This window comes from Dermochelys coriacea, chromosome 1, assembly GCF_009764565.3.
Source record: "Dermochelys coriacea isolate rDerCor1 chromosome 1, rDerCor1.pri.v4, whole genome shotgun sequence".
In the NCBI taxonomy this organism is placed as follows: Eukaryota; Metazoa; Chordata; order Testudines; family Dermochelyidae; genus Dermochelys; species Dermochelys coriacea.
In genome coordinates this window covers 78,790,168-78,808,774 of record NC_050068.2, presented here as the reverse complement: position 1 = coordinate 78,808,774, position 18,607 = coordinate 78,790,168, and the positions used below count along the sequence as shown (strand labels likewise).

General features: G+C 41.2%; 1 protein-coding gene across 9 annotated transcripts in view; it reads left to right on the top strand.

The window, feature by feature from the left end:
• Window positions 1-2,652: 2,652 nt before the first annotated feature.
• Window positions 2,653-18,607, top strand: part of KLF12 (Kruppel like factor 12) — a 361,876-nt gene continuing 345,921 nt past the window's right edge. For 3 of the 9 annotated variants that reach the window (XM_043504594.1, XM_038371222.2, XM_043504590.1), the window contains exon 1: window positions 3,445-3,640. The gene's annotated coding sequence lies outside the window, so the exon portion shown is untranslated. Of the gene's footprint in view, window positions 3,404-3,444; window positions 3,641-18,607 lie in introns of those variants that run through there. The other 6 variants (XM_043504591.1, XM_038371189.2, XM_043504595.1 and 3 more) reach the window with 5 other exon arrangements.

Genomic DNA, 18,607 nt, shown 5'->3' with positions numbered 1-18,607 from the left:
CAAGTGCTCATTAACCCTTTAACCCCAGTGAGTGAAAGCCAGTGCTATGATTTTTCCTTATAGGACATCCAACACTGGGAAATCGCTGCTGTTAGCTCCAGCTGGTTAAGAAGAATGAATTTAAATGTTTATGCTTTTTATTGATAATTCTGAGTATGTGATACAAGTCTATCCGGGCAGTGTTTCCAATGGAGTTCTATAATAGTCCACTAAATATGGTAATCTGCACTTTATCTTTTAAAAGGCTGATATTTAAAATATTGTGTTACAACTCTAAATTTTGACAATGGTAAAATATTATCTTATTGAATTTAATGAATGATAATATCTGATGAGATTTTTGGAATGTGTTCTATATAAAAATAGTATTATGAAGGAAAGCTGTCATTCACTTGTTGAAAGTTGGTGAAAACACTACTAATTCTGATTTGTTAGCACTGTGTACTTACTTTGCACAAGAGTAAATGATTACACAAGATATGAGGCAGCGGAAAATTAAGCCTAATCTCTCTCTTTGTTGCACATGTCTGTGTAAATGTATATTTGTATATGCTTAACTTTGCACACTTGTTATCCCTCCTTTCCTTAGCTCTGAAGAAAATGGAGTTCAGAACCAGAGACAAGTAGCTGGTGACGGTAACTAGCTCTTTCTTGCCAAAAGAAGCCATATGGAAGTGGTTTACGTTATAACAGTTAATGACAAATTGAATGAAAAGACTCACAGTTGTATATTAGAGCAGGAATATTAGCAACAATACATCATAGTATAAGGAAGTGGAAGCTGTTTGTGGTTATTTTGGCCTCTTAGGTAAATACTGTGTAGGCAAACAAACCTTACTTTATATATGCTACAAGTAATAATATTTTGGTAAGTTTCTATAAATTACCCAAGAACAACAGGAAGCCAGTCTGGTTTACTGTGTAAATATGCATATAAACAGGATTGGTTAAATGTAGTTATATATTTTACCTAACAAGCCAGGTAATAACCTATTAAATCTATTAGAAGATGATGTGCCCTATTTGTTTTAACGTGTTATTCACCAAAAGGGTTGTAATGACTGCTTTAAAAATTATGGGTTGGATCTTCTGGACCAGCTGAGCTGCACTTGCTGCAGAACTGATGTGGGAATGAGAAAGGAGGGAGGTGGCTTTATGCCATTTGTACATCCCCTTGATACTGGGGCTATCCAGGGGCCAATTCAGCCCCCAGAGGAATTTAGAGCAGCCTTAAGATAAAGGGTAGGTAGCACAGAACAGCTACACTAGCTCTATATCACCCAAGGATTCACCTACACTGGGGGATCCCCTTTTAACCAGCTTAAAACCATTGCTACTGACGTGTTGTAAATAGGTCATAAAAGGACAAGGATTTGGCTCAAAACTCTCTATTGTGCAAATACATATTTAGGTACGTTTTATTTTTGAAAAAACAAAACCTTATAAGATCTCCTTTTTAAGTATTTCCTGCAGTTTTACAGTCACTGCTTCTCAAAAATTTAACATCTTGGAAGTAATATTTTTATTTCACAAAATACCAGAGATTATTCTTGCTTTTTAATCAGTTAAAATATATACAATATTTGCCTAAGTTTTTAGTATTAGTTAATTTATTGTCCTAGCATTATTTTAAATGTTTAGAATCAATTTATCTGTCTGTGTATCTTTGATACATGGAGATCCTGATCCTGCAGTCCTTACACATACAAATCTCACATTATAGGATGTTCTGACTGAGACAGAACTACAGAGATGACACTCAGATTTTGCCAAAGAATATTTTACATCTTTCAAGAAAACTAATTATTTTATTTAATTACATCTCTTTTAAAGCAGGGGGTATATTTATAGGAACTATTGTGTTGACATAAATCCAAAACGGGTCAATGGTTAAAAACATGTTGATCAACAATGTTCTGTACAAATAACGAGGAGTCCTTGTGACACCTTAGAGACCAACAAATTTATTTGGGCATAAGCTTTCCTGGGTTACGTGAATAATACAGTTCAGTAAATATCCTCATGTCTTTTTAATTCAAGTACTCTGCCAGTGGGTCACTTTTCTTAGTTTTCAGTTGTCACGCCCAGAGACCAAATTGTTAGTATTGCTAAAAGGAACATTGGTTTATGCCTATTTCATTGTTTTGTGTTTCAAACTTTGACCATCCGGGTGACTCAGAGAAATCAAATCTCGCCTTTTCAGTTTGGTTATTGTTTTGCATGTGTCATAATTTCACTACTTCTTTTAAAGAGACATTATTAGTGAATAATAATAAAAAAATCACGCCTAGGTCTGATTCTTTTTAGCCTCCCACGGTTAAAAGCAACACACATCAGTACATCCAACCCACTCTTCCCTGCCCTTCTCCTCAATCCCCCCTCCTTTCACCCCCCCCCACATTCCTCAGCTACCCCTCCCTGCCTCCACAATCCCCAGTCTGCTCCACCAACCCCCTCGCCCGTCATCTTTTCTCATTCCTAAACGCCTTTCCATCTGTTCCTCAGCTCCCCACGCCCCCCCAAAGGCTGAGCTGTTATTACCCCCCCCCCCCCCCATCTCCTTCACCATCCCATCTCCCCTCCCCGCCTGGCTCCTCCACCCCTTGGCCTCGCTCCCGCTTTGCTCCTCATCCCCCGGCAGATCTCCATCTGCCCCCCCGAGACTCGGGGAGAGCGGAGCCCAGGTACGGCCCCACCGGAGCGGGCGGCTTCCCCGTGCAGACGGGCGCGTGCAGCCCGTTCGCACACGCTGGCGGGGCCGCCTGAGGCGGAGCGCGAGCGGGTGCACGAGCGCCAAGGGCACGTTCGGAGCCGGAGCCGGAGCCGGTCCCGGCGCAGCAGCAGCAGCAGCGAGAGGCACTAGCGCGCCGGCCGGGCGCCGGGTGTTCCCAGCCCACCTCTCAGGATGGGGCGGGGCTGGCCGCGCACCGGGGATTTCAGCGACCAGAGCCGCAGCTGTACGGTCCCTCCCCCTCTTGCTCCTCCCCCGACTGATTGTTCTGGGGGGAGGGAGGAGGGATACATTACATGCCAGCAAAGCAGTTTAGTTCCTGCTGATCCATCACACGTACAGAAAAGGGACTTGCCCGCCCTCCCGCGCGCGCGGGGGGGGGCTTGGTTTGTTGTGGGGGGAGAGCAAGGGGGCCCCTTTTGTTTGGGTTGCCTTCGCCCCTCTGCTCCGCCCTCCCATCCCCTGCCTCCCCTCTGGTCCCCCGCTCTGAGGAGGGCAAGGAGAGGGGGAGAAAAGGCTGCCTCGCCACCCCCTTTCCCCCTTCTCGAGCGGGCCCCCGGTGCAATTCGATGCGTCCCTGGTAAGGCTCCCCCGCGCTATAGTGTGTCCTCTCTTGTTTCTGAAGCCTCCACCCACTGGCCCACCCTACAGTTAGCACATCATGTGATCCGGGTAAGTCATTTGCAAGTACAACAGTTCTCTGTGTTGCCCCCATTCATTTCCTGAGAACTGCATAGAGCAGCAGAGGGAGACCGTGTGAGTGAATGCGTGTGTGAGAGAGAACGTGTGAGTGAGTGAGTGTGTGTGTGTGTGTGTGTGTGAGTGGGAGAGAGAGAGAGAGAGAGAGAGAGCGGGGACTCTGTATAAGGGAAAGAAAACAGTTTCTCCTGCTCTGCAGCTTCTGTTCAGGTCTGTGCCTATTCCGTTTCTTATCAGAATAAACATACCTTTTCTTTTTTTCCTCTTGCTGTCCCAATCAATCAGCTTTCAGATAACATTTTATTTTCCTGTCATTACATTGTTGTAAAATGTTGGAAGGCTGATCTCTCGAATGGGGCAAGCACTGGAGGGCAGGTGGGAGAAGCTTTTGCAAACCAAGGATATGTGCAAGGCTTTTATTAAATTGCCTGTAAAAAGGATGTTTTAAAAAACTAAAAAAAAAAAAAACCCCAAAAAACCTTTGTCAAATAATGCATGCTAACGTGTAGTTTACATGGAGTGGGACTATTTGGTCACGTAAGTGACACTGGCAAGGAAACAGATCAATGTCATGTTGAATTTGGGGTTGCTGCTCTAGTTTGTCATTCAAAAATCTGTTTGTGTGCATGTTATTTGGAGGAGGAGGGTAACGGGTTAAGGTGGGGATGACACTGTTGGCATTAATAGTGGTCATTGTGCTACAGTCGTTATTGTCTCCAGCAGTAATGATGTGTAACTGTCACTTGCCACAGTGCATAGTTCATGGCAGTAGCTGGGGGATGGCCTATGGCTGTTCTTTTCAATTAAGGTGGACCTAGCTAGAGTTGACAAGGGAGAACTTTACATTGAGACCAGTCATGAAGAGTGTTGAGCGTCAGCTTGGGAGCCACCGCAGCTTGCCTGTTATAAGCTTGCTGTAACCTGACCGAGTGAGTGCTGACCTCAGTGACATTAGTTCGTATTAAAGCAAGAGGCGTCTATGCAAGAGGAATCAATTCTGATTTTATTCATAATGGAGCCTATTATTGGAACTTTCTGTCACCGTTTATATTGAAGGCAAAAAAAGAACTTGCGAGATCTGATTAATAGTGTATTTAAACTGAATGTTTTGGGGGGGAGTACCAAATCCTTTGTGCTATGTGTTCCCTCTATCTCTCCCACTCTATTCTTCTCTCCCCTCACAAAAAGCTTACAGTTCTGCGTATCTTAATAGTAATAATAACTTTAATTCAACTGAGAAAAGCTGACTGTGTTCAGTTAAAGTCTAAGTACAGTGGAATGTATAATCTGGATAAATAGTCTATGTAGTTGGTATTGTCACTCTTACTAATTTAACTATTCAGATTGTTAAAGAACTGTTCTGTACAGATAATTTTAAGAAATTCCATTGAGTAATGTTTTTTTAATCAAACTGATTAGTTAAAAAAAATAAGTAAGGACTCTTTTACCAGTTACCCTCCAATGCTGGGGAAACAAACACTCATATTTACATTAAAACATGTGCATAGAACTGCTACAGCAGACGAGTGCCAGTCAAACAAACGTCACCCTGTAAATCCACCTAAACCATTCCATTCCCTTTTCTTACTGGAGGATAGAGTTGTTTGGCAACGTAAATGGTCTGACATGAAATTTTGCTGATGACAGGCAGGGTGGTGCAGGAGTTTGCAATGTGAATAGGAGTGGTCACTTTTAAACACTCGGTGTATTCCTGTTAGATTTTTTTTTAAACTGTCATTTACAGAAACATAATTTTAATTCAGTTTCAAGAAGCAGTAGCTGGGTTATTCAGTGTTAGCTATTGACACCACCTATTGCCAGATATGTTAAGATATGTATTTTATGCATTTAAAAGCAGAACAAAAATGAGTAGATATTATAAAATATATTGAAGGTAAACAGTTTAGTTTGATTTTATGATTTATGTCAGCCTTGTAAACTTCTACATGTCTGTGGCAATTTTTTTTCTGCATAGGTGGTTAACCAGCTCTTTTTTTTTTTTTTCATTGTCAGTCATGGTATAAATTGATTTTTATTTTATTTTATTTTATTTTTTGCTATGGCAGGCAGATATTCATGGCAACTTTGCAAGGGCGCTTTATATAGTACTGGTGCATGACCTCCATTTTCTGGTTGATCTCCAACTCTAAAATGTTAAAGGAACAGCAAAGTAGCCTCTAGTGTAGAATTAGTAACTTTACTGGAGATTGGAGACTGGGTGATACGGACATTTTATTGATCATATAAAGCTATACTAAATCTAGACTGAATGCTTGGTTTTTTCTCTCTGTGGATTTTTTTTTTTTTAAAGCTTCTTAACAGGACACAGTCAACTTAAAAATCTCATTACTGTCTGAAAATGTTGTACCATCTAGGCAGTGGTTCTCAACTTTCCAGACTATTTAACCCTTTCACGTGTCTGATTTGTCTTGCATACCCCAAGTTTTACCTCATTTCAAAACTACTTGCTTACAAAATCAGACATAAAAATACAAAAGTGTCACAGCACATTATTGCTGAAAAATTTCTTTTTCATTTTTTCTGTATGAAATTTTAGTTTGTACTGACTTTTTAATAGTGCTTTTTATGTAGCCTGTTTATAAAATGGTAAATATCTAAATAAGTTGATGTACCTCCTGGAAGACCTCTGTGTACTCCTGGTTGAGAATCACTGATCTAGAGTCCCAAATGAATCCTGTGACCACCATTGCTGAAAGAAGTTAGCAAATACAATGTTCTCTTTTTTTTTTCTTCATTGTGGCTTTGGCTACATTTATGTACAGTCATTTTCGCTGTTCTGCTGATGGTCATTTTGCCTTGTCTTTATCATGCACTAGCATGATGGCATCCCTCTTTCACTGCTCTGGAGGAGCTCAAATGCACACGTGTTCCCCAGGTGCTGGAGCGTGTGGGACTTACCAGAAGCAGCAGAACTGCTGCAGTTTCTGAGTTTGGGGCAAGGAGGGTATCTGCTTTTCCAAAAATCAAAAACTCTGAAACCTGCTTTTCCAAAGACTCCTACTTGGAGCCAAAAAGAGCCAGGAGGGATTGGGTAGCCACAGGAACACACATCTTTCCCTGGGCCTTTCATGGAAATGGAGCTTTAGGAGATGGGTTGGGCAGGGAGTGATGAAACCTGATCTTAAGTGCTGTGAAAGCCTCCATTTTCTCCTTCCTGGAACACTGTAGAGGCTGGGGAGAAATTGAAGGTTGATGTGGAGGTCAGGGAGCTCTCCTTTCCCAGGCCCCTACCTGCAATCCAGGAGCAATGGGTGCCTATCATAGAATATCAGGGTTGGAAGGAACCTCAGGAGGTCATCTAGTCCAACCCCCTTGCTCAAAGCAGGACCAATTTTACCCCAGATCCCTAAATGGCTCCCTCAAGGATTGAACTCACAACGCTGGGTTTAGCAGGCCAATGTTCAAATCACTGAGCTATTCTTCCCCCACAATGCCTAGGAGGTGGGGTGGAAGAAGGAGGAAGGATTCTTGATTCTCTTTTCTACTTTACTTGTCTGGATGCTGCTGTTGTTATTGTAGAAGCTGGTTGACATGTGCAGGGATGAGGAAAAATAATTAACATTATTTTTGTCAAATGTTTTATCTGTGGCTCATCAAGGTTGTTCCCTCCCCCCATTTGAATGGAAATGACTGTGGTTTACCTTTCTCCGATATACAAAAAATAATAATTTCCCCTTCCAAGAAATTAGATTCATTTTTTGGAAAAACTGATATTGGTGCAGCACTGAGGCCTTGACCTTCTCAATTCTTGGTTAGTGGTTGTTTACTACAGCTGCAGTCTGTATGTGCTTGGAAGGGGAGGAGCTCAAACACAAACATGCTCACTTTCTCCAACTAAGATGAAAACATATTAAAAAGCCATTACATTTCATAGCAAGCATTAGTGAAACAGAGTTAAAGAGTCATATTGGGGTTTTTCCTATATTCCTAAACAGAATATGCTAGGTTATAGCTGTAAGATAGACTGAGTTTTGAAAGTGCAAATGTGAAAGCATGAAATGGCTAAATGTCTCATGCACTGAAGAAAATATTTGCTTTTTTAAAGATGAAATACAGACTTGATGTTAGGAAAAGAGAAACAAAATATTTTACCCCCGTGCTAAAAACATTTTAATATAGGTCAGAGTTGTTCAGTCAGTCAAGAGCACTGTGTAACTTTACCCAGCGAGACTGTACCCAGGGATCAGAAAGCGAACATTACACAATCCTCTTTTCTCAACTGAATAATATCGAAAAGGATTTTTTTTTTGTTTGAAGGCCACATTAGATGAGAAAATAAGCAAAAGAGTAATATTTGAAGAATCACAATGTCAAAATGACTGTTTTAGTTTTAATATCTCTAAAAATAACTCTATTGAAAATTTTGGCAAGAGCATTGACTCTAGTTCTAGTACTTGTCAGTGACCATTGGAAAAGTGGGCAAACTGGGACAACTTCTTTTCAGAATGAAGGTTTTCCAGTGTTTTCCAGTTAATTCATTCTGTGTGTGTACTTCAGGGTTTGTTTCCAAGCAGCAAAGTCAGTATAAGGGTGTGTTTTCCCTCTGGTAGTCTATTCTTAAGTCTTTTATTATTATACAGAGTAAATCATTTGGTTACAAAAAATTGTTAAAAGAATTTTTTGAGGTGAGACAAGACAAGTATAAAATTAACTTTGCTATGCAGTCAACTTTGAGCACTCTGCATAATGGAAACATACTGGGCCATAATGGAAACATACAGGGTGTGTTAATATCTTGCATTCCACTATAGGCTCTGTTTGTATTTACCATGGTTTATGTTAAGTGCCACAAACTTGGACTGGTTGAGCCAGAATCAAGCTATGAGAAATGCACAAAGTAAGTATTGCATTTTCATGGAACGTTGTTGTCTGTATCTTGTTCGTGTATGACAGAGAATTTGTCCTAATGCAAGAATTGGAGTCTGGAACTCTTTAGTTTTAATCCTGGCTGCACCACTTTATGGCCTTGCACAAATAACTACCCCCATCTCATTTTCTTTATCTGTGACTTGGGGCTAATGGAACATAGAAATATATGTGGTAATACTTAGCTCACAGGGAAGAACTAATTTATTGGTACTTGTAAATTGTTTTTGAAGCGGTAAGATAAAGATCAGAACCAGCCAAAGTAGTAGACTTGGGTGCTGGGTGTCTCTCTTGTCTACTGGTATCTACCTCCAGTCCCTAGAATACAGCCCACTCAAGGAAATCTCCTTCTACTTCAGCCTACTGTTTGAAGTAGCTTTTATGGATGCATTGTATCCCTGCTGCAAAGCAAAATACTAGAATCTGGGTAGCACTGGATCCTTTGGCACTGCCCCTCCTTGCCCCTGTACACTGTTCTGTAGGGAGTCCCAGTGCTTGTCCTCAGCCTTCATATTGATTACCCCTGAATCATGTTTCCAACACCCATATACATAACTGTATTGGTTAACTTGTCATGGGAGCCTCTACAGCTGCAGAGACAAAGGCTGGATTTGCTAATGTAAATGCTGTTGCTGATTATTATTATATACATTAAAACATTTAAAAAAACATTAAGATTGCAAAGTGAAGAACTGAAACGTTATGAAATGCCAGAATTAAGGCTGCTTGTATAGGGTCCTGTAAGAAAGAATATGTGATCATGTAATTAAAGACTGTACATATTCCTTTTGATACAAGGAGGCTGAAATAAGGTGGCACAGGCAACCCCAATTTTGGTATTTTATAACTTCTTAGCACATGACTGTGTAACCACAAACATTTTAATGGTTTTTTAAATGTAACCTCTTAGGTCTTGAAAAAGAGAACTAAAAATGAGAATTCTATCATGAGGTACCATATTTATCCCCTGTTGAGTCATCAGTACTATTGGAACCCAGAAGCTTTAGCTTCACTGCTCCAAGCACTACCACTTGAACCCAAGTGCAGGCTGTTCTCCTTTATGTGAACTAACTACTAGAGAGGGCTCAGATACATTTTTTGCGAGTGGCTTACACAATCAGTTGGTAGATAGCAGAGCAATTCTGGGAATCCTGGGTTTTGTTCCTGGCTCTGGAGGTGAGCATGGACTAGTCCTTAAATGCAACATAAGCAAGCACCTAGATTCTGAAAAACAGTGCATTGAAGTAGATGAGACTTAGATCTGTTTTTCTGGAGACCGAGTTCTATTCCGAATTCTGCGAGGGGTGACCTTAAATAATAATTCAGTTGTCCGATATGTAAAATGGGATAATGATGTTTGCATGCTTCCGAATGAATGTGTTGTCTCACTCAATAGTCAGAGCTGTGAAGTGTACAGACTTACCCACACAAATGAGTGGAAGAGTTAAGATTCTAATGTATGATCTCTTCCTGGTTCCCACTACACCTGCCCTTAGGCCAAAAGGTATTTGGTGGTGCTTCTCCTGCTTGGCCTGTGTCCCTTCTGGAACTTTAGCTTTAGGTCTGCAATCTAGAAGGCTCGTTGAGGGCTGGGAACAAGATCATTGTAGTTGCATGTAGGGAGCTCTGAGGCTGGGAGCATGTGCAGTGTAGCTAGTATATCCAGAGATTTTTAGCAGCAGGCCTCTAAGAAGCTCTATTGAGCATGTGGCATTGGTGATTCTAACATGCTTACATTTTGTCCAGATCTGTTTAGGTTTTCACTGTGATAGCAAAAGGCACCTCACTGTCCCTAGGATTATTTCCTCTGACAAATATAAATTCCTTGTTCCAAAACTAGAGATCTTTAAAGAAATGGTTGGAAAAATATTCATACTGAGAGATCCTCCTCCCCCCATGGTCAGAAATAGCTGAACAATTTTTGTTGAAATCTTTCAAAACAATTCAACATGAAACATATACCTGGCATGGAAAATTTCAGCCCAAATTGTTGAAATGTGTTAGACGTAACCTTGGAAATAAGAAAATGAATGTTAAAGAAAGCTCTGATCATCAGGCACAGTGAGTGGTGTCTGTCTTTTATGAGGCCCCAGTGCTTTCAAAGGAGTCAACTACAAAATGAGGCCATAGTCCTCCTAGCAAAGAGGACACACACATAAGTGTCATGAAAATAATCTATAACCAAATTGCAAAACACCTGACATGTTATATGACAAAGTATCTTGGACAGGGCGAGGTTCAGGTTGAGCTGGGCTTTAAAATTCAATCGGTTATTGTATTTACTAATGCCCCTCTGCCTCTTGTAATAGGGGTCAGTCAGGACCGCGACTCTCATTCTATGGAAGAAGGTTTGCAGTCATCTTAAAGGACTGGTGATTGTACAGGTCTCAATTGCTAGTTAGGCTCTCATCTGAGGACTAAGCCTACTAGCACAGGGGCAACTACCAGTGCTTCCGTGGCCTCCAAATGCTAATTTGCAAATTTGTGAATATGTAATTTCTGTGGGGAAGGACTGGAGAACAGTCAAAGGCCATAAAATCACCTACATTTCTCTCAAATGAATAGTCTGTTCTCCTTCCAGGCAGTTCTGCCCTCCACCCCATGTCCATCAATTTGATTGCCCTTTGCCCCCTTTTCCAGTGCTGCTCTGCTGCTCTTAGAATCAAAGCAGATTGGGGTTGAAAGGGACCTCAGGAAGTCATCTAATCCAACCCCTGCCCAAAGCAGGACCAACCCCAACTAAATCATCCAGCCAGGGCTTTGTCAAGCTGGGCCTTAAAAACCTCTAAGGATGGAGATTAGTTGGTTCCTCCAGCACTTGCACCAGGAAGTTGTTCCCAATATTCTCCAAAAACTTCTAGATTGTCTGTACACTGCTGTATTGCTCTCCCAGCAGATGTCAGGGTGATTGAAGTCCCCCCGTGAGAACCAGGGCCTGTGGTCTGGAAACTTCTGTTAATTGTCCAAAGAAAGGCTCATCTACCTCATCCTCCCAGTCTGGTGGTCTATAGCAGACATCACCCTTGTTGCTCTCGTCTCTAAACTTAACCCAAAGACTCTCAACAGGCTTTTCTCCAGTTTCATACTGGAGCTCTGAGCAATCATGCTGCTCCCTTACATACAGTGCAACTCCTCCAGCTTTTCTCCCCCACCTATCCTTCCTTAACAGATAAAACTCATCCATGACAGTACTCCTGCTTGTTTCCCAGGCTTCTTGCATTCATGTATAGGCACCTAAGATAACTAGCTGATAGCCCTGTTTTCTCAGTATGAATCAGGAGGCCTCCCCTGTTGCACCCTCCTCCTTGTGTTTCCTCCCCGTATCCCACTTACCTCCAGGCGTAGGTCCCCATCCCCTGGTGAACCTAGTTTAAAGTCCTCCTCACTAGGTTAGCAAGCCTGCCTGTGAAGATGCTCTTCCCTCTCTTCATTAGGTGGATTCCATCTCTTCCTAACAATCCTTCTTCCTAGGACAGCATCCCATGGTTGAAGAATCCAGAGCCCTCTCTCCACTCTCTCGACACCACCTGTGTAGCCAAGCCTTTACCTCCCCAATTCGATGGTCCTTCAACAGGGAGGATGGACGAGAACATGACTTGTGCCTCAAACTCCCTATATCCTCTTCCCAGAGCCACGTAGTCTGCAGTGACCTGCTCAAAGTCATTCTTGGCAGTATCATTGGTGTCCACGTGGAGAAGTAGGAAGGGGTAGTAGTTTGAGGGTTTGATCGGTCTTGGCAGACATTCCGTCACATCCTGAGTTCTAGCTGCAGGCAAGCAGCACACTTTTCGAGTGTCCTAGTCTGGAAGGCAGATGGATGACTCCGTCCCCCTTAGGAGGGAGTTCCCGACCACCACCACCACCCGTCTCCTCCTCTTGGGAGTGATGGTTGTGGAACCCCCAACTCTAGGACAATGCCTTCTGGTTGATGGGGTCTCCTTCTGATTCCCTTCCCTCAGATAACTCTTCCAAACCATTTTCCACTGTAGTACCTGTGGAGAGAACCTGAAAACGTTTTCTTACTTCTACCTGCATTTGGGGGGTACGTGGGTTCTCCTCTTTCTTCTTCTGGAGGTCACATGCTGCCAATTTTCTTCCCCATTCTGCACTGTACTCTGATTTTCAGCATGCTGTGCCTGCAATACAAAATGCTGACTTCTATCCAGAAAAATCTTCATTTTCCCTGATGCAATGCAGGGTTGATACTTGGGTTTCTAGTCCTTTAACCTTCTCTTCCAATATGGAGACCATCTTGCACTTCATACAGACAAAGTCGCTTCTGTACTCTAGGAGAAAGACAAACATGGCACATCCTGTGCAGGTCACAACAGCTGATCGCTCACTATCCATAATGTCGTCCTTCTAAGAGCTTCTTCAGATATTGTATTTACTGCTCACAGAAGCTTCCTCACCTCTTGTGGGAACTCCCCCCATGTGAACTCCCAGGCAAACTCCCTCTGTTTGCCTGTCCTCTGTTTGCCTCTCACTTGGTTCTCAACTGACTGCTTTTTTTATAAGGCTCCTGTCTCGAAGCAGTTGGCCCGGCTCAAAGCCTTTCCTCCAATCAACCACTCAAGGTTTACTGGGAACAAACCACTCCCAATTCACACTTTTTCAAACAAACAACCACAGAGTCAAACAGTCTCTTGTTGTTGTTCTTTTGGCCATGCAGGAATCTGTGGGCCTCTTGGCTCTTCCTCCTGAACCTTAGCCTTCTCCTCCCCACTCCTAAAGCAGTGCTTAGTAACTCAAAAGCTGCTTTGATCTTTAGTCCCTTCCAACCCCACCCCTATATTGAGGAACTAGCGTCAATGGTTTGGCCATTATACACCCTGTATTCCCTCCTCTCATTCTGTGAAAAAAATGTAGCAAGTCTAGCTACGCTGCTTCATTCCTTGCTATCCCTTCTCTTGAAGGAGCAGGGCCACAAAAAGGATTAGTGGCAGTTGGGCTACTCTGTTTCTTTCCTGTTCTCCAAGAAGCCAGTGTCTCCTTAACCCATTCACCTGATCAGAATGACTCCTTGCCCTGTGTGAGCAGGCCAGGGAGGTATTTCAAGCATACTGAGAGACTAGTCCAAGGTTTCTGTCTTAATATCAAAGCCCTCCACGAGAAGGCTGTCTACCCGAGTGAGTGGCTCTTACCTGGACCCAGACCTTCCATGATGACTACTTTCCAGCCAAACAATGTAACTGTTGACTAGTGTGGTGATGCTCATGATACTAGAGTGAGAACTTTCACAGGTGTTGGAACTAGACTATGGAACTCTCTCTCAGATACGAATGAACATAGAACTAAGCAAATTTTTTTTTTGCCTAAACATAATGAGTCAAGTAGAAAGATGAAAAATATAACACAAAGTGCCTAATTTCATGTCAACTTGAAAAAATTCCAGAAATACACAAATGCTTTTACCTCAGTTGTTCTCCATTCCATATGTTCTTCTTTGATTCCAATCCCTCAGTTTGGCAGTGATGATGGAGCTGAATTTAGTCTTTCCACCACATTCTGTTTTGTACCAGCTTCATGGTTTTATTCATCATCTTTTTAAACCTTTTAGTTCAATATCATTCTTCGCTGTAGCTGGCCAATGCGTCCTCCGTCTTCCTCTGTTTCTAGTTCCTTGCACTCTGGTATATATCACCATGTATGGTCTCCTTTACAGACCTTTTCTTGATATGTGTCCAAACCATTGCAATCTTTCTAGAATCTTCTGTAACAGCATCTAGCTAGTTTCTTATCACTTCAATTTTTCTGAAGTTCTGAAATTCTGTAGTAATCAATCAGGAATGAATATTTCACATTTGCACAAATATTTTCTATGAAAGGGAATGGATGTGAACAGTAATATGTTATGTTTGGACCAGCTAAAATGCTCTAAAACATACAACAATGAGAACGCTATAGTAAAAGTCAAGCCAAATTCAGCCTGGATGCAAGTCCATTAACGTGAAAGGTGTTGTGTACCTCATTACACAGGCTGAATTTGGCCTTGAGTCTTGAAGTCACTTTATTTCTCTACCTCCCAAATTGATATGGGTCCCTGGTGAGAAAGATATTAGCTAGCTAATTTGGTTCCCAGAATATATAGGCTTCTTTTTTGAAACTGACTTTTAATTTGGTGGGTACAGCAGGGGGCCCTTCAAGCACTTTGTCATACAAAGCCCTCTTACCATTTGTGCCTCGGTAATATTGTTTTTTGGTAGAACTAGATTTTTAACCTCTTTAAGTGTGACTTCTCACTTGTTCTGTGCAATCTAATTGATTTTAGATTCTTGAAAACTAGAGGAGGAGAGGCAGTAGTTGTAAATATGACTTAATAGACTATGGGCCTGATTCTGCCAACTCTCATTGTGGTTGTACCTTTGCTCGTATGAATAATTCTGTTTAACTCTGTGGGACTACTCACATGTGTAAATATTTACAGGATTGGGCACCCAAAATTAATGGACATTTTTGGGTCTTAATATTTTTAATGTTTTTGTGTGGGTTCAATTCTTTGGGGCATCATGAAAGACAGAACAAACTAAAAAAGTGTACTTTCTTAAAAATGCAGAAGTACAGTTAAAGTGAAGAGGTCTAACCAACACAATGGAAGAATAGGAGAACAATAAAGAGCAATGAAGTTACCTATGCAAAAACCTGCTTTTTTACCTTACTTTGATCCCTGCCTACTCTCATCTTTACCATTGATTTCAGCAGGAGGAAGACTGGGGCCCTCATGTAGTTTTTCTGTTCCTATTCATATCCTCTAACTCTTTTGTAGAGCTGAATTGCTTAATAGAATTAATTACAATTATTAAGTTGTTGAAAATGAATCATGTATTCATTTAATAATCCATAATAACCAACAACAGAAAAAACACAGCCATTTACAAGCTAGTAGTTCTGCAGTGATTTGAAGCGCAAGGTAAGCTTGGAGCTATTTTAAAGGATAGATGTTTCTTTGACCTGTTACTCAGATTATACCTAGCTGAATCTAAAATCTCCTTTGGCGATGGTGATATCAACATTTAAGCAGATATCAGACATTTGTTATTATAGTAAATGCAAATTGAATTACATAAATTGAGGGACGACAGATAAACAATTGTTAAGTTAGGTGGCTGAAAGAACTATCCTCTCTCCTATTTTTAAACTGGGAATGATGCTTCTCTTGACAAAAATGTAAATAGTTCCCCTTTCCCTCTGCTGCCCTCCTACCTCCCTTGCCATGCCTGAGTTGCTGTTTTCTTTCTTATGCTTTGAATATGCACACACACAGCATTGTGCCCTCTGCTCATGCCATTGCTGGGTGGGTCCTAAGGAGATGGTCTTGGCCTGAAGAAGAAGTACACCTCCTATGGTGCCCACAGTTGCCATATAACTACAGGAATTAACCACTAGCTATTGGAGCCAATGGAAAACTTACCTTGACTTGAATTGGCTTTAGATCAATCCCTAATAATAGTTTTTACGTCCATCTTCAGTTTACTGTATATTCATATTTGTTTTAATATGGAGTATATTTTAGATTTCTTCTTTCTTTTATGCACTCAGGATCACTTTAGATATGATAATGCTGTGATTATTCAGACACTAGATTTTCCAGCAACTTCTAGATCAGTGGTTCTCAAACTTTTGTACTGGTGAACTCTTTCACATAGCAAGCCTCTGAGTGCAACCCCCCCACCCCTTATAAATTAAAAAACGCTTTTAAATATATTTAACACTATCATAAATGCTGGAAGCAAAGGGGGGCTTGGGGTGGAGGCTGACAGCTCGTGACCACCCCATGTAATAACCTCACCATTCCCTGAGGGGTCCCAACCTCCAGTTTGAGAGCCCCTGTTCTAGATCATTAATTAGACCTGTTATAGGAGTAAATTAGACTAGCCTGTGATCTTGATAGTTACTCAAAAATCTGTTTGAGGAAACATACCAAAACCCCTTCCAGGAACCTATGTTCTTTATCAGGAATTCTGCAATTGCTATTCTAGTCAATACTAGGATAATTGAAATCCCCTCCTAATAATTGTTCTAGCCCTCTTATAGACCATGCTAAAACCCATATGTATTTTCTGATGTGTTTTCTCAATCTGCCTACAATCATTATAACTTATTTCAATGAGTTATAATGTTATCCCTCATTTCTACATTTCTGTGTTTTTGTTTCTTTTCAAATTGTGGCTGCTGAAAAGATAAGCTTGTTTTTTAAACAAACAAACAAAAACCCAGTCCCTTCCCTTCCCTCCCTGAAGTGTTCAAGTGGCAACTGAAGACTGACACACGATTCCTGTCAACTTTTTCTATCATACATCAACACTTTGTTGAATGTCCTGCACCCATTCCTCCTTGAATCTCTTTGGAAGTAAACAAAAAATATGTAATTTCCCCTATTCCTGGATAAAATTCCATTTTGTTGACTTCTTTTCTTCCTCTTTTTTAAATGAGTGTACTCAATATAAATTGTATTAGGGTTGGCTCTGAATCTAGATCAGGATTAAGAAAAGGAACAAGAGAATTAGTGCAATAGGCTCTTTGTAGCAATCTGAAATCTCACTTTTGTCATTTGGAAGGAGGACTGTAATGATACTCCAAACTGTCCTGGAAGAACATGCACAAATCACCCAGTAAAGAGCACTAGAAATGCATTCAGGCATAATGGAGACTCTGTGTCAAAAAAAATTCTCACCATGCCTTGAGGGAGGTTTAAATCAGTATATATTCATCCATTTAAAAAAAAGAAATATTGCATAAAACAAATTTTATACATCACTACGACAAAGCTAATTAGTCCATTGGGAAAGTGCTTATCACTTCTCTGATATATTACAATCCCAGCTTTTGCTCCAGTTCCTCCTTCTAACAAACCCTCTCATTTCACTGTGCAGCATCTTGATTTAGGCTTCCACTGGGGTACTTGAAAAGGGTCCATACTGTACTGGTGACTTGCTACTGTTCATGATGCTTGTATTCTTTACAGACTACCAATAAAAAGGAGCCTTTATGGTCAAGCAATGGTGTTGAGATTTGTAACAACTCTCAGTGGAGCTTTTGAACTTTGTCCTCTGGGAGTAGGTCTTTACATGAAAAAAATGAGGACAAAAAGAGCAAGTTTCAATCATTAACTTAAGAATCACTTTTTGTATAGTTTTGTTGTTTACACTCTGTCGTCTCCTTCAGTGTTCATGTCTATTTGAGTACTAATGTCTAATTTTCATAGCACACATTTCTATATGTGGAAAATAGTTATTTTTATATAGATTTGCATGTTATGGATGTGCCAATATATAGGTCCAAAGAGTCCTAGAACTGAAAACTCTAGTGAAAATGTGTTACTGCAGCTCCCAGAAGCACTGCTGTAAAGTAGTAACCAGAGTTATTATGAGTTACTCCATGAGATAGATTTCATGTGGCATCTCTATGTGACTGTATGCAGCTACCTTTGGGAAAACTCGTGATATGTCACAAAATGCTGCATGGAAAGAAATTTCACTTACTTCTGCTGTTTAAGGTCAGGCTGTCATTTTCATTACACACCTGGTGTTATAATTACGGCTTCTTAAAGTTCATTGGGCTAACCCTGACGAACAATTTCCTTTCCAGAATGATTTTCCTTGGACCTTTTTTGCCATCTTGATCTTCAGGTAAAGGCTACCCTTTGTGCATTGCCCATGCTTCTCTTGCTGCATGAAAAAATGGCTCATCTATTTCCCAGCAGCGCTCCGCTTCTCCCCACATCTTTTCTACTCCCCACAGAGGACTGTTGTGGACTGGGATGTAGGCCGTCTGACCTGCTAGTCAGAGCAGGAGTCAGGTCTAATGGGCAGAGCAGGTATCCACATTGGGGAACAAAGCAGAGAGTCAGCACCGGACCTTTAGCACCATTAGCAACTGCTAATTACCAGAGCCAGGCATTGAGTCAGAGTCAGGAATGAAGCTGAGGTTTGGAGCTGAGGTCAGATACCAAACGCTAGAACCAAGGGTCAAGCCAGAGTCAGAGACAGAAGTCAGAGGCTGGGGTAGTGATCCATCCACTACAATACTAATTTTCCCTGCTGATACTCACACCTTCTTGTCAGCTGTTAGAAATGGACCACTTGATTACATTGGCCTCATTGCACTACAAAAGTGATTTTTCCTCCCTTGATATTCACCCCTTCTTGTCAACTGTTGAGAATAGCCCACTTCCTCCTTAATTGAATTGGCTTGTTTGCACTGACCTCCCACTTGATAAGGCAACTCCCATCTTTCATAAAAGAAAAGGAGTAACTTGTGGCACCTTAGAGATTAACAAATTTATTTGAG